The sequence below is a fragment of the Stegastes partitus genome, unplaced genomic scaffold (assembly GCF_000690725.1).
Source record: "Stegastes partitus isolate 25-593 unplaced genomic scaffold, Stegastes_partitus-1.0.2 Scaffold1262, whole genome shotgun sequence".
NCBI classification, from domain to species: Eukaryota; Metazoa; Chordata; class Actinopteri; family Pomacentridae; genus Stegastes; species Stegastes partitus.
In genome coordinates, this window is record NW_007578993.1 from 1,121 (window position 1) to 2,551 (window position 1,431).

The following is a 1,431-nucleotide window of genomic DNA, read 5'->3' on the forward strand; positions in this document are numbered from 1 at the left end:
AATTAACACTTTAATAATAATTTTCACGTAATTAAAGGCGGTGACGCTGATGTGATTAGAGCTCGTCTCAGATGCTTCGTTTCTGTCTCCATCTTCGTCTTGTTCCGTCTGCCAGTCAACTGTAAGGGTGAAGGAAACCAGCTTCAAACAGCTGAGCGTCCAAGTTTGGAGTTAGGAAGTGTGAATGGGAGTGAAGAATGAAGACTTGTGGAGATACATTTATATATATTGGTGATGCACGATATTCAAATTTCTGGCAGACACCGATGGACGATATTAAGGTTTCTGATATCGCTGATAACCGACATTACTGATGTCGATATTCAATTTTTGTTCACACTGAAAAATGAGTCTAAGTAAGCAAATTAGACCACATGGTCTTCTTTATTACGTAAAAAAACATATTTAACTTATTCAATGTTAAAAGTCCAGGACCATTTAAGTAAAAAACATCTGTGAAATAGCAGCGATATCAAATGTAGAGTCGAAGGCGCTGATGTTAGACAATCATCGGCTAAATTTGTTCATCGGACCGATACGGATATATGGGAAAAAAAACATTAAAATCGGTCGCCGAGATATCGTGCATCGCTAATATATATGTAAATGAACTTTGCATATTTAAAAACATATATAGAGTGAGTGATGGCTGGATTGACTGGGCTGCAGTGGATGTGCAGAAAAACCCACTACAGCTCTTCTGGATGTACTGGTGATTTTATTTTATTATTTTTAAAGTTTTCTACAAGTATATGTAATAAAAAGATTGTCAAGGTGACTCATTATTCAGGTTATCTCCATAGCAATCAGCTGTTCCACATGTTTTTTTTCCTCTAAATTTTGGGCCCTTAAACAAATTATAGCAATAAACAGTAATTCTTAACACTCTGAACTATGTGTCCGTCCTTTAAAAGTAACTGTCCAGTGATTCTGTTTGGGGGGAAAAGCAGAAGTTTAAGACCACAAACTACCCTCCTGGAGGTAACTTTGTGGGGTCCTTGCTGGTTGCCTGGTAACACACCAGGAAGTTAAGACGTCAGCATCGTTTTCCAAACATGACACCAGAATAAAGTAAATTCTAGTTTACAGCGAGAGTACAAACTCACCGTACTTGCAGTGGGAGGCGTCCGTTCAACCATTTCACAGCTCTTCTATAACGGTGGCCTACGTGGGGGAAAATGTGTTTTGGACCTCAGGGTGCTGCGAGTGAACCCAACGTGGCAGAAAGACTGATTTACTGCACAGCATCCAGCTTTTTTAATGCACCCATCACCAGTGTGCTGGTCCAGTAGCTTCAGAAACACCCTCCACCTCCACCGCTGCTCTCTGGTGCTGGATCTGGGCAGTTTTTGATCGTTTTTTTTTTTTTTACAACTTTCCAAAATATGTTGTGAAAAGATGAGAAAGTAGAAAGAGTTGGAACTTTTCTCA